Raw genomic sequence first — 14080 nt, forward strand, 5'->3', positions numbered from 1 at the left:
TGGTCCCATCACTTCATGGGAAATAGATGGGGAAACAGTGGAAACACTGGCAGACTTTATTTTTTGGGTCTCCAAAATCACTGCAGATGGTGACTGCAGCCATGAAATTAAAAGATGCTTACTTCTTGGAAGAAAAGTTATGAGCAACCTAGATAGCATATTCAAAAGCAGAGACCTTACTTTACCAAAAAAGGTCCATCTAGTCAAGACTGGTTTTTCCTGTGGTCATGTATGGATGTGAGAGTCGGACTGTGAAGAAGGCTGAGCACCAAACAATTGATGCGTTTGAACTGTAGTGTTGGAGAAGACCCTTGAGAGTCCCTTGGACTGCAAGGAGACCCAACCACTGCATTCTGAAGGAGATCAGCCCTGGGATTTCTTTGGAAGAAATGATGCTAAAGCTGAAACTACAGTACTTTGGCCACCTCATGCGAAGAGTTGACTCATTGAAAAAGACTCTGATGCTGGGAGGGATTGGGGGCAGGATGAGAAAGGGATGACATAGGATGAGATGGCTGGATGGCATCACTGACTCAATGGACGCAAGTCTGAGTGAACTCTGGGAGTTGGTGATGGACAGGGTGGCCTGGCGTGGTGCAATTCATGGGGTCGCAAAGAGTCAGACACGAATGAGCGATTGAACTGAACTTAATCCTGGGGTTCTTCGTTTCTTCCTTTTTTAGTTGCTTTAGGTGTAGAGTTAGATTATTTATTTGGCTTTTTTCTTGTTTCTTGAGGTAAGCCTTTGTTGCTATGAACCTTCCCCGTGGCACTGCTTTTACCGTATCACATAGGTTTTGGGTTGTTGTGTTTTCATTTTCATTCATTTCTATACATATTTTGATTTCTTTTTTTATTTCTTCTGTTATTTGTTGGTTATTCAGCAGCGTTTTGTTCAGCCTCCATATGTTGGAATTTTTAATAGTTTTTCTCCTGTAATTGACATCTAATCTTACCACTTTTGGTCAGAAAAGATACTTGGAATGATGCCGGCGACGGAATGAAACACCAACACTGCAGAGTGGTTTAAATCTTTATATTTTAACACTTGCTTCTTACAGCTGCTTTATTTTATATCCCTTGCACAACAACCTACAGGGCAAGCTGCCAAGCACTATGATTCAGAGACTATACAGTGTGCAGGCACAGGGCGAGATAACCTTTACCTTGGCTTATTTACTGCAGCTAAGACTTTGTTTTGGGGAACTTCCTTATCAACTTAGAATCCGTTTTGTCCCAAGGTCTGTTCCTTTTGAGGAATCAGAGAAACATCCTTGTGTGCAAGCAATGTTATTTTCCCATGGGAACAAACAGGATTTTTAGCTGAACATCTCGTTTGCAAGAATGCTCAGCCCTGGTTGACAGTCTCGTTTGCAAGCACTTCTCAATCTTCCTTAAACCTAGTTCCCTACACTGGGCAGAACATCTCGTTTGCAAGAATGTTCAGCCCTGGTTGAGAGTCTCGTTTGCAAGCACTTCTCAACCTTCTTTAAACCTAGTTCCCTACACTGGGCAGAACATCTCGTTTGCAAGAATGTTCAGCCCTGGTTGAGAGTCTCGTTTGCAAGCACTTCTCAACCTTCTTTAAACCTAGTTCCCTACAGAATGATTTCAAATTTTTGAATTTACCAAGACTAGATTTATGCCCCAGGAAGTGATCTATCCTGGAGAACATTTCATGTGCACTTGAGAAAAAGGTGACATTCATTGTTTTGGGGTGAAATGTCCTATAGATATCAACTGGGTCTAACTGGTCTATTGTATCATTTAAAATTTGTGTTTCCTTTTTAATTTTCTGTTTAGTTGATCTATCCATAGGTGTGAGTGGGCTATTAAAGTCTCCCATTATTATTATGTTATTATTAATTTCCCCTTTCATATTTGTTAGCATTTGTCTTACATATTGTGGTACTCCTATGTTGGGTGCATATATATTTATAATAGTTATATCTTCTTCTTAGATTGATCCTTTGATCATTATGTAGTGTCCTTCTTTGTCTCTTTTCACAGCCTTTGTTTTAAAGTCTATTTCTTCTGATATGAATATCGCTACTCCTGCTTTCTTTTGGTCTGTATTTGCATGGAATATCTTTTTCCAGCCCTTCACTTTCAGTCTGTATGGTTCCCTTGTTTTGAGGTGGGTCTCTTTTAGACAGCATATATAGGGATCTTGTCTTTGTAACCATTCAGCCAATCTTTGTCTTTTGGTTGGGGCATTCAACCCATTTACGTTTAAGGTAATTATTGATAAGTATAATCCTGTTGCCATTTACTTTGTTGTTCTGGGTTCAAGTTCATATGTCTTTTCTGTGTTTCCTGTCTAGAGAAGATCCTTTAGCATTTGTTGGAGAGCTGGTTTGGTGGTGCTGAATTCTCTCAGCTTTTCCTTGTCTGTAAAGCTTTTGATTTCTCCTTCTTATTTGAATGAGATCCTTACTGGGTACAGTAATCTGGGCTGTAGGTTATTTTATTTCATCACTTTAAGTATGTCTTGCCATTCCCTTCTGGCCTGAAGATTTTCTATTGAAAGATCAGCTGTTATCTTTATGGGAACCCTTTTGTGTGTTATTTGTTGTTTTTTCCTTGCTGCTTTTAATATTTGTTTTCTGTGTTTGATCTTCATTAATTTGATTAATATGTGTCTTGGGGTGTTTTGCCTTGGGTTTATCTTGTTTGGGACTCTCTGGCTTTCTTGGCTTTGGGTGAATGTTTCCTTCACCATTTTAAGGAGGTTTTCAACGATTATCTCCTCTTTTATCATGGCTTTTATTTTTGTCTTCTTCTTCTGGGACTCCTATGATTCGAATGTTAGGGGATTTAAAATTGCCCCAGAGGTCTCTGAGGTTGCCCTCATTTCTTTTAATTCTTTTTTTTTTTCTCTCTCTCTCTCTCTGTTTCACTTATTTCTACCTTTATATCTTCTACCTCACTTATCTTATCTTCTGCCTCCATTATTCTACTGTTGGTTCCCTCCAGAGTGTTTTTTTTTTTTTTTAATCTCATTTATTGCATTATTCCTTATATGTTGACTCTTTTTTTTATTTCTTCTAGGTCCTTGTTAAACCTTTCTTGCATCTTCTCAATCCTTGTCTCCAGGCTATTTATCTGTAACTCCATTTTGTTTCCAAGATTTTGTATCATTTTCACTATCATTATTCAGAATTCTTTATCAAGTAGATTCCTATCTCTTCCTCTTTTGTTTGGTTTTGTGGGCATTTATCCTGTTCCTTTACCTGCTGGATATTTCTCTGCCTCTTCATCTTGTTTATATTTCTGTGTTTGGGGTGGCATTTCCATATTCTGGCTGTTAGTGGAATAATCTTTATTGTGCAGTTTCCTCACTGTGGGTGGGGTTGGACGGGTGGCTTGTCAAGGTTTCCTGGTTAGGGAAGCTTGTGTCAGTGTTCTGGTGGGTGGAGCTGGATTTCTTCTCTTTGGAGTGCACTGAAGTGTCCAGTAATGAGTTTTGAGATGTCAGTGAATTTGGAGTGACTTTAAGCAGCCTGTATACTGAAGCTCAGGGCTATGTTCCTGTGTTGCTGGAGAATTTGTATGGTATGTCTTTCTCTGGAACTTGTTAGCCCTTGAGTGGTGCTTGGTTTCAGTGTAAGTATGGAGGCTTTTGATGAGCTCCTATTGCTTAATGTTCCCTGGAGTCAGGAGTTCTCTGGTGTTCTCAGGATTTGGACTTAAGCCTCCTGCCTCTGGTTTTCAGTTGTATTCTTACAGTAGCCTCAAGACTTCTCCATCTATACAGCACCGATGATAAAACATCTAGGTTAATGATGCAAAGTTTCTCCACAGTGAGGGACACTTGGAGAGGTACACAGAGTTACATGGAGATGAGAAGAAGGAGGCGGGGGATAGATGGGACCAGGAGGAGAAGAAGATAAATCGAAAGAGGAGAGAGAAAGCTAGCCAGTAATCATTTCCCTATGGGCTCTCCAGTCTGGACCCTTCAGAGATGTTCACGGAGTTACACGGAAAAGAGAAGAGAGAGGAAGGAGAGAGAGGTGGACAGGAGGATAAAAGGGGGAATCAAAACAAGAGAGACAAATCCAGCCAGTAATCAGTTCCCTAAGTGTTCTCTACAGCCCAGAACACACAAAGGGATTTACAGAGTTGGGCAGAGAAGAGAAAGGGTATGGAGAAGATAGAGGCAACCTGGTGGAGAAAAAGGAGATTCCAAAGGGTGAGAGACCAGTCCAGCCAGTAATCTCGCTCCCAAGTAAAAATGGGTACTGAAGATTGGGCTCTTAAAGGTGCAAAATTAATAACAAATACTAGAGGTTAGATTCTCAAAAATACAATATTAAAGGAAAATACTAAGTCACAAAAATTATAATATATATATATATGAATTTGGTTTAAAAATAGGGTCTTTTTTTTTGCAAAGTAATAGTAGGTTATGAAAATGAAAATTAAAGAAGTAATAGATTACTTAATTTTTAAAAAAAAATTTAAAAAACAATGATAGTAAATATATATCTGGGACTTTCTCTGGTGTTTTTGTGGACAGTGTGGGGTCAGTTCATTTTCAGATAGTTATTTGATCCAGCTTACACTTCTTGAGATCTATAGGCTCATTCCTATGTAGTCAGTGCTAACTGCAGGGTTTTAATCCATTGCAATTGTCACTTCCAAAGCAGTTCCCTCTGTTTATTTTAGCTCCTGTTTGCTGGGCTCTTCAGTGTCTAATTTCCACCATGACACAAGGAGGCAGTGGTGGTCAATTTTTTTGGCTAACTTGTTAAGTCGTGTTGTAGGGAGGGATGAACACTGCAAACAAAATATCACTGGCATCTGTGGGGAGTGTTCCCAGTGTCTCAGCCACACTGGGTTTGCCCCCACTCACAGCGTGTGTGCTTTCCCAGTCTGCACTTCTCAGGCTCTATGTTGCTCTGCCAGGAACTGTCTGAGACTGACGCTGGGTTGAGTGCACTTCTCAGGTCTAAGCCACTCAGGTTCAGGTTCTTGGGCACTCCACAAAGGTGCAGACTTGATTGGGCCTGAGTTTTTTGCCCTTCCCTGGTCCACGCAGCTCAGGTGACAAGGTGCTTGGCGAGCTGCAACTTATCATCTCCCCTGTCCCAGCCACTCAGTTTTCTGGGTGTGCAAATGGTGTGCTATCTCAGGTGTGCCTTGTGTCTCCTCTGAGGAGCTGATCTCTGGCTGAGACCCTCCCAGTGGATGTACACTGTCCAGAATCCCAAGGAGCCTTGGTTAGCAATGAAGCCTGTTTGCAGTTTGGTAGATGATGCCTCTCTGGGGCCACAATTGCCCCCTTCCAGCTCTGGCTGCCCTCGCCTGAGCAACCGCAGCCAGCTAGCTCTGTTCAGTCCTTTGTCCTGTGAGCAGGCCTGGTAGTGTTTTAGGTTAGGGCTTTTTGCAGGATAGCTATCCCACAGTCTGGGTTACTATCTCAAGTTAGTTCTCTCAGATTGTCCTTGGGGCATTCAGGCCAGGTCCTTACCCTAAGCAATGCAGCCCTCGTCTCCCTGTCCAGTCCCTGCTTGCTAGTGGTGGATGCAAGCATCTGAGCTGCTTCTCCACTGGGAGTTGCCTTAGGCATGTAATCTCTGGGTTTTAATTATTTATTCATTTTTCTTCCTGGTTATGTTGCACTCTGAGGTTCCAAGGTTCGCCACAGATTCACCAATAATAGTGTTTCCTGGTGTTTGGAAACCTCTCTTTTTAAATACTCCCTTCCCAGGATGGATCTCCATTCCTCCCTGTTTTTCTCTCTTTTTGCCTTTTATATTTTTTTCTACCTCCTTTCGAAGACAATGGGCTGCCTTTCTGGGTGCCTGATGTCCTCCGCCAGCATTCAGAAGTTGTTTTGTGGAATTTGCTCAGTGTTCAAATGTTCTTTCAATGAATTTGTGGGGGAGAAAGTGTTCTCCCTGTCCTATTCCTCTGCCATCTTAGGACCGCCCCAAACATATTTTTTTTTAAGTCATTGTCAGACTCTAATAATAACTTCTAAAAGGTACTTGGAATCCAAAGGCCTCAGGATTCAGAAACTATGAGACTTCAGTAACCCAAATGCCATCCACCTCCCATAGTCAGCAGAAGAGAACTATTTTGTCTTACAAAGACCATGTTTCTTCAAAGGTGAAATCAAGATGCATATTTACCATAGTTTTTACTTTAGCTAATAATATAAAAAGCAAAACAATACCAAGAACTAAAGATAATTTTCAGAAGCCCTTGACACACTAGAGAGACTAAATGGCTAGATCAAGAGCTAATGAAGGTGATAATATCAACATTCCAAGCAAGAACCTGAGCATGGTGTGCTGAGGCACTGAGGCCAGATATGGACCCAGTAGGTCTCTGAGGACATCAATTGATGGTTTCTAGTAAGCAAAATATCAATCTGATTTTGGTGTTGGCCATCTGGTGAAGTCCATGTGTAGAGTTTTCTATTGTGTTGTTGGTAGACAGTGTTTGCTATGACCAGTGTGTTCCATTGGTAAAACTCTATTAGCCTTTTCCCTGCTTCATTCTTTACTCCAAGGCCAAATTTACCTGTTACTCCCTGTGTCTCTTGACTTCCTACTTTTGCATTCCAGTCCCCTATAATGAAAAGGACATCTTTTGGGGTGTTAGTTCTAAAAGGTCTTGTAGGTATTCATAGAACTGTTCAACTTCAGCTTCTTCAGCATTACTGGTCAGGGAATAGACTTAGATTACTGTGATACTGGATGGTTTGCCTTTGAAACGAACAGAGATCATTCTGTCCTTTTTGAGACTGAATCCAAATACTGCATTTCAGATTTTTTTTTTTTTTTTTATGATGGGTACTCCATTTCTTCTACAGGATTCCTTCCCACGTAATACATAAAATGGTCATCTGACTTAAATTCACCCATTCCAGTCCATTTTAGTTCGCTGATTCCTAAAATGTTGATGTTCAGTCTTGTCATCTCCTGTTTGGCCATTTCCAATTTGCCTTGATTTGTGGACCTAACATTTCAGGTTCCTATGCAATATTGCTCATAACAACATTGGACTTTACTTCTATAACCAGTCAAATCCACAAATGGGTGTTAGTTTTGCTTTGGCTCCATATCTTCATTCTTTCTGGAGTTATGTCTCCACTATTCATGAGGTTCTCAAGGCAAGAACACAGAAGTGGTTTGCCATTCCCTTCTCGAGTGGGCTATATTTTGTCAGCTCTATACAGTCAGCAAAAACAAGGCTGAGAGTTGACTGTGGCTCAGATCATGAATTCCTTTTTGCCAAATTCAAACTTAAATTGAAGAAAGCAAGGAAAACCCTAGACTATTCAGGTATGACCTAAATCAAATCCCTTATGATTATACAGTGTAAGTGACAAATATATTCAACAGATTAGATCTGATAGATAGAGTGTTAGCCTCTTTGATCAGATCAGATTAGATCTGACAGCCTGAAGAACTATGGACAGAGGTTCATGACATTGTATAGGAGGCAGAGATCAAGACCATATCCAAAAAGAAAAAAATAGAAAATTCAAAAGGGCAAAGTGGTTGTCTGAGGAGGCCTTACAAACAGCTGTGAAAAGAAGAGAGGCAAAATGCAAAGGAGAAAAGGACAGATATACCCATTTGAATGCAGAGTTCCAAAGAATAGCAAGGAGAGATAAGAAAGCCTTCCTCACTAATCAGTGCAAAGGAATATGGGGGAAAAATAATAGAATGGGAAAAATTAGAGATCTCTTCAAAAATTAGAGATAACAAGGGAAAAATTCATGCAAAGATGGGCTCAATAAAGGACAGAAATTGTATAGACCTAACAGAAGCAGGAGATATTAAGAAGTGTCAAAAATACACAGTAGAACTATCAAAAAAGATTTTCATGACCCAGGTAATGATGAGGGTGTGATCGCTCACCTAGAGCCAGACATCCTGGAATGTGAAGTCAAGTGGGCTTTAGGAAGCACCACTGTGAACAAAGCAAGTGGAGGTTATGGAATTCCAGTTGATCTCTTTCAAATCCTAAAACATGATTTTGTGAAAGTGTTGCACTCAATATGCCAACAAATTTGGAAAACTCAACAGTGGCCACAGGACTGGAAAATGTCAGTTTTCCTTCTAAACTGAAACAAAGTTAATGCCAAAGAATGGTCAAACTACCACACAATTGCACTCATCTCACATGCTAATAAAGTAATGCTCAAAATTCTCCAAGCCAGGCTTCAGCAGTACGTGAACTTCCATATGTTCAGGCTCTTTTTAGAAAAGGCAGAGGAACCAGAGATAAAATTGCAAACATCCACTGGATCATTGGTAAAGCCAATGAGTTCCAAAAAACATTTATTTCTGCTTTATTGACAATACCAAGGCTGTTGTCTGTGGCTCAAAACATACTGAGGAAAATTCTGAAAGAGATGGGAATAATAGCCCATCTGGTGTGCCTCTTGAAAAATCTGTATGCAGGTCAAGAAGCAAGTTAGAACTGGACATGGAACAACGGGTTGTTCCAAATAGGAAAAGGAGTACGTCAAGGCTGTATATTGACACCCTACTTATTTAACTTATATGCAGAGTACATCATGAGCAACGCTGGGCTTGAGGATGCACAAGCTGGAATCACGATCACTGGGAGAAATATCAATAACCTCAAATATGTAGATGACACCACTCTTATGGCATAAAGTGAAGAAGAATCAAAGACCTCTTGATGAAAGTGAAAAAAGAGAGTGAAAAAGCTGGCTAAAAACTCAACATTCCGGAAACTAAGACCGTGGCAACTGGTTTGATCACTTCATGGCAAATAGATGGAGAAACAGTGGAAACGGGATGATTTTATTTTGGGGGGCTACAAAATCACTGCAGATTGTGGCTGCAGCCATGAATTTAAAAGATGCTTACTCCTTGGAAGGAAAGTTATGACCCACCTAGACAGCTTATTTAAAAACAGAGACAATGCTTTGCCAACAAAGTTTCATCTAGTCAAAGGTATGGTTTTTTCAGTAGTCATGTATGCATGTGAGAATTGGACTCTAAAGAAAGCTGAGCACTGAAGAATTGATGCTTTTGAACTGTGGTGTTGGAAAAGACTCTTGAGAGTCCCTTGGATGGCAAGGAGATCCAACCAGTCCATCCTAAAGGAGATCAGTCCTGGGTGTTCATTGAAAGACTGATGCTGAAGCTGAAACTCCAATACTTTGGCCACCTGATGTGAAGAACTGACTCATTTGAAAAGACCCTGATGCTGGGAAAGGTCTAAGGTAAGAGGAGAAGGGGACGACAGAGGATGAGATGGTTCGATGGCATCATCAACTCAATGGACATGAATTTGAGTAAACTTCGGGAGCTGGTGATGGACAGGGAGGCCTGGCTTGCTGCAGTCTATGAGGTCTCAAAGAATCATACACGACTGAGCAACTGAATTGAACTGAAGCAAAATATGACAGTTTTATCATTGGATTACAGCAACTTTGCTGACAACAAATGTTGCAGTTCAGTTCAGTTCAGTTGCTCAGTCATGTCCGACTCTTTGTGACCCCATGAATCTCAGCACACCAGGCCTCCCTGTCCATCACCAACTCCCGGAGTTACTCAAACTCACATTCATCGAGTCAGTGATGCCATCCAGCCATTTATTCACAGCTATTTGTAAGCCCTCCTCAGACAGTCATTTTGCTTTTTTGCATTTATTTTCCATGGGGATGGTCTTGATCCCTGTCTCCTGTACAATGTCATGAACTTCATTCAACAGTTCATCAGGTACTCTGTCTATCAGATCTAGGGCCTTAAATCTATTTCTCACTTCCACTGTATAATCACAAGGGATTTGATTTAGGTCATACCTGAATGGTCTAGTGGTTTTCTCTATTTTTTCAATTTAAGTCTAAATTTGGCAATAAGGGGTTTATGATCTGAGCCACAGTCAGCTCCCAGTCTTGATTTTGCTGACTGTATAGAGCTTCTCCATCTTTAGCTACAAAGAATATAATCAATCTGATTTCGGTGTTGACCATCTGGTGACGTCCATGTGTAGAGACTTCTCTTGTGTTGTTGGAAGAGAGTGTTCGCTATGACCAGTGCATTCTCTTGGCAAAACTTTATTAGCCTTTGCCCTGCTTCATCCTGTACTCCAAGGACAAATTTGCCTGTTACTCCAGGTGTTTCTTGACTTCCTACTTTTGCATTGCAGTCCCCTATAATGAAAAGGACATCTTTTCTGGATGTTAGTTCTAAAAGGTCTTGTAGGTCTTCATAGAACCGCTCAACTTCAGCTTCTTCAGCATTGCTGGTTGGGGCATAGGCTTGGATTATTGTGATATTGAGTGATTTGCCTTGGAAACGAACAGGGATAATTCTGTTATTTTTGAGATTGCATCCAAGTACTGCATTTCAGACTCTTTGGTTGACCATGATGGCTACTCCATTTCTTCTGAGGGATTCCTGTCTTCACTAGTAGATATGATGGTCTTCTGAGTTAGATTCACTCATTCCAGTCCATTTTAGTTTGCCGTTTCCTAGAATGTCAACATTTACTCTTGCCATCTCCTGTTTGACCACTTCCAATTTGCCTTGATTCATGGACCTAACATTCCAGGTTCCTATGCCATATTGCTCTTTACAGCATCAGACCTTGCTTCTATCACCAGTCACATCCACAGCTGGGTATTGTGTTTGCTTTGGCTCCATCCCTTCATTTTTTCCGGAGTTATTTCTCCACTGATCTCCGTAGCATTTTGGGCAGTTACCGACTTGGGGAGTTCCTCTTTCAGTATCCTCTCATTTTGCCTTTTCATACTGTTCATGAGGTTATCAAGGCAAGAATACTGAGGTGGTTTGCCATTCCCTTCTCCAGTGGACAATATTTTGTCAGACCTCTCCACCATGACCTGTCCGTCTTGGGTGTTCCCACATGGCATGGCTTATTTTCATTGAGTTAGACAAGGCTGTGGTCCATGTAATCAGATTGGCTAGTTTTCTGTGATTATGGTTTCAGTGTTTCTGCCCTCTGATGCCCTCATGCAACACTTACCATCTTACTTGGGTTTCTCTTACTTTGGATGTGGTGTATCTCTTCACGGATGCTTCAGCAAAGCGCAGCCACTGCTCCTTACCTTGGAGGAGCGGTATATCTTCACAACCGCCCCTCCTGACCTTGAAAGTGGAGTAGCTCCTCATGGCCCTCCTGCGCCTGTGCAGGCACCGGTCCTTGGACATGGTGTTGATCCTCTTGGCCACCGCCCCTGACCTCGAATGTGGGGTAGCTCCTTTTGGCCGCTGAATGCCAATTCAATTTTTTTGGGGACATTACAAAACAAAAGTAAAATTCGTTCAAGTGTGTCCGACTCTTAGTAACCCCAAGGACTGTGAAGTGAAAGGCTTCCTTTGTGGCTCAGCTGGTAAAGAGTCTGCCTGCAATGCAGGAGACCTCAGTTCAATCCCTCGGTTGAGAAGACCCCTGGAAAAGAGTCAGGCTACCTACTCCAATATTTTGGCCTGGATAATTCCATGGACTATATAGTCTATTTGGTTGCAAAGAGTAGTCCTTCAAATTCCCCAGGCCAGAATACTGGAATAGGTAGCCTTTCCCTTCTCCAGGGGATCTTCCCAACCCAGGTTTCCCACATTGCAGGTGAAGTCTTTACCAGCTTAGCTGCAAGGGAAGCCTAAGAATACTGGAGTGGGCAGCCTATCCCTCTCCAGTGGATTTTCCCAACCCAGGAATCAAACTGGGGTCTCCTGCATTGCAGGTGGATTCTTTACAAGTTGAGCTATCATAGAAGCCCTTGGGAATATATATGGCATTATTACTTTTTCACATTTAAAGCAGTAGCATTTTGTTCTTATTCTCAGCTTTACTGAGGCATAATTGATACAATTGTAAAACAGTTCATAAATCCATCAAAATTTGAAAAGCTCTATATAGAACAACTATGAAGTTAGGAGCTAGGTTACACATTTTAAAACATTTTGCCAGTTCTTTTGAAATAATTTGATTAAATCAAACACTATCATATTTTTCAAATAAAATATTTATTCTTAAATTGTAAATGAAGGAAAGTTACATAGCTCAAAATAGCCTGAAGTTAAAACTCCCCTCCAGGTCTTCCCCATCATTCTATGCAAAACAAAGAACTCTCTCACCCGAAGAAGAAAATGGATATTAAGGTTGATTATGCCAGCTCCCAGCTGGTCCAGCCTCAGGCCAATCTCCAAAATTCCTTGCCCCAACCGTTTAAGAGATAACTACTCTGAAAAACCTTGGAGAAGAACAGGCCCCCTTAACACAGTAACTTTCCACATACCTGCCTATATATACTTACTCTTTTCTTAGGTTAGTGCAGCAGCTCGCTTAACTGACTGCTGCCCCTTCTCACCTCATTAAAAGTGATCTGTTCCTGTAGAGTGCTGGTCTCATTCTTTTTCTGCACCATGTCTTCTCTAACTCCCTTACCTTATATTTTTGGTGCCGAAACCCGGGAGGTTGAGGTTCCTTCTCATTCTCCACGGCCAGTTCCTCACAGCATGGAAGCTTCTTAAGCTCCCTTTCTCACCCAGGCTTTTAAGATTTCCTCAAGAGGACACCCTGTGCCTTTGTGAGCAGTACAAGTCCTGTGTAAGGGCTTTATTGGTTTTCCACATAACCCGAAGAATATTGGCCTCTTTCTCTCTCTTTCTCTCTCTTCCTCTTTTCTCTACACTTTCTTTTCCATGAGACCAACCAACACCAGGACAGAGGCTTTTGCCATTTGACCACTCTACATGCAACTCTCTACTCAAGCTGGCCCATAGATTAAGGTAAGATCTAGAAGGTGTTCTAGAGGTGCCCTAGAACCCAGTCCTCTTCGGGTCCCAGAGACTCCTGGCCTAGGGCCACTCTGTAGACAATGGTGGGGGATGCTCCACCTCGACAAAGAGCTCTCTTCTCATAACTCCTATTGTGATTACGGGTGACGACTCGAGCTCCCAATAGGAGCCTCTGCTTGCCTTTCAATTATGGGTTCTGGCCAATCTGTCCCAGAGGATTCCCCTCTGGCCTGTGTTCTCAAAAATTTCAGACCACTCTCACTCACTGAACTCAAAGCTAACTGCTTAAAACAACTCTGTATACAGATCTGGCCTCAATACCAATTAGACAACCAAAACTGCTGGATGAGTTTGAGACTTTTGATTTCAGTATTTTATCAGATCTCACTAACTTCCTCAAAAGGAAAGTAAAATGCTTGAAGGTCCCCTATATTCAAGCCTTCTGAGACCTTAAAAGCTGTTCTCTCTACAAAGACTGTTCTACCTATCAAATCCTCCTCTGCTCTCTCTCCCCCTCCATTACAAAGGAATCCAAATCTAAAGCCCTTAAAAGGCCTCCTAAACCCTTAACCCCCAATTTTGACCAGACAGATGAGCCTCCTCCCTACTGCCCACCCCCCAAATAAAGCTTCCAGAGACGAAACCGCAACCTCTAGCCCTTCCTCCTCCAAAACAGAAAGTGATGACTCCAAAACCCCAAAAGAAATTTCCACCACCCCCTCCATTGGCCAGGACCTGAAACAAGCACATTTTCTCTCAGAGAGGTAGCAGGACCAGAGGGCCCTACATGGGTTCATGTGCCATTCTCAATTTCTGATATAAGCCAAATTAAAAAAAAAAAAAAATTGAGATCCTTTTCAAAAAATCCTAGTAGATACAAAAAAAAAAAAAAAAATCCTCTGCCTTACATAAACATATCATTTATCCTAAAATGATCTTTATTACATCCTAAATGCCACTTTAACCCCTGATGAAAAGAAACAGATATGACAGACAGCCCAGACTCATGCTGATCAGCTCCATAATCAAGATAGGACTAATACAGTGACTGATGATACAGTCCCTTTAACTGAGCCACGGTAGACATATCAAGCAGGCAAGGCTGACATCTGGTACCTGCATCATATGATCACCTGTTTACTAAAAGAAATGCTATAAACCTCTCACATTCATTTTAACTATGATAAGATTAAGAAAGTGACTCAAAATAAAACGAAAAAAGATTAAAATCCTGCCCTTTTTCTTTCATGGCTTATTGAGGCAATCCAAAAATACACTAATCTAGATATTTCCATCCCCGCCGGACTTCTGTATCTACA

Source organism: Capra hircus, chromosome 12 (assembly GCF_001704415.2).
Source record: "Capra hircus breed San Clemente chromosome 12, ASM170441v1, whole genome shotgun sequence".
In the NCBI taxonomy this organism is placed as follows: Eukaryota; Metazoa; Chordata; class Mammalia; order Artiodactyla; family Bovidae; genus Capra; species Capra hircus.